This window comes from Saccostrea cucullata, unplaced genomic scaffold (assembly GCF_032062105.1).
Source record: "Saccostrea cucullata isolate Sc308-1 unplaced genomic scaffold, CSIRO_AGI_Scuc_v1 ctg613, whole genome shotgun sequence".
Classification (NCBI taxonomy): Eukaryota; Metazoa; Mollusca; class Bivalvia; order Ostreida; family Ostreidae; genus Saccostrea; species Saccostrea cuccullata.
In genome coordinates this window covers 110,697-111,706 of record NW_026923726.1, presented here as the reverse complement: position 1 = coordinate 111,706, position 1,010 = coordinate 110,697, and positions in this window count along the sequence as shown.

Here is a 1,010-nt window from a genome sequence, read left to right as displayed (position 1 = left end):
TGCGCGTAAATACCTAGAAGCAGAGAAGATTTATAAAGCAGATACACATTATGCACTTTTTTGATAATGAAGAGTGCCTCTGCCAAAATTATTAAACTTGTGACCCCAGGGTCAGGGACATATGTGTTTTTCATACTAATTGTTAGGCCATTTTATACACACTGATTTCCGTTAAATCGCGATCATGACAAGAAGCACAGTGGGTGTAACCGGACGGCAGGAGATGCTCACTCCTCCATGGTACCTGATCCCACCTGTGATATTTTGGAGGTCCGCGTTTGCGTTGCTCCTATTTTGCATTGTTAAATGAACTTCTGAGCTTGAATATACCGTTCGTGGTCTCCATATATTTCACAGCTGTGCACTGAATTTGTCTGCTGAATAAACAAGGGGAATAAAGCTGTTTTCATTAGTTTGGTTTTATTTTTCCCTGTTCAATGAAACAAAAACAGGGTCATAAAAACCAACAGAAGGATTGGGATCATTACCAAACATATCAGACTTCTAGATCTACTGTAAAACAGTGTCTCCATATTCTAATGCAATACACCAAAAACTAATTCTATTTCAGCATCTCAGAAGGTATCATCACCTAAATCATCTACTGTACAACCAAGTACAATTCTAGTACCTAAAACAAGGACCACAACTCATCCCTTGGCTTTTGTTACTCTTCCAACTGGAAGGCGACGGAAAAGAGGAACAGAAAGTCACCTTTTTCTTGATTTGATGAATGTTGCAAACACTGAAAAAATTATTCAAATAAAATTAAGTTAAATAGGGGGAACGTATATTACTGTTTTGTATCTCACAAAAGGATTTTTCTATTTAAAACATTTCAGAATAAACAGGACTGCTCCTTCTAAAATATATTAACTTGTTCTAAGAATGAAGATTAACTTCAAATCAACCATGCATGTGTATTAAATGAATTTAAGATATAAACTGAAGTTAAGCAACAGGTTGAAATAACCTTTTCTAGTACATGTGTATGAATAAAAAAAAACCAA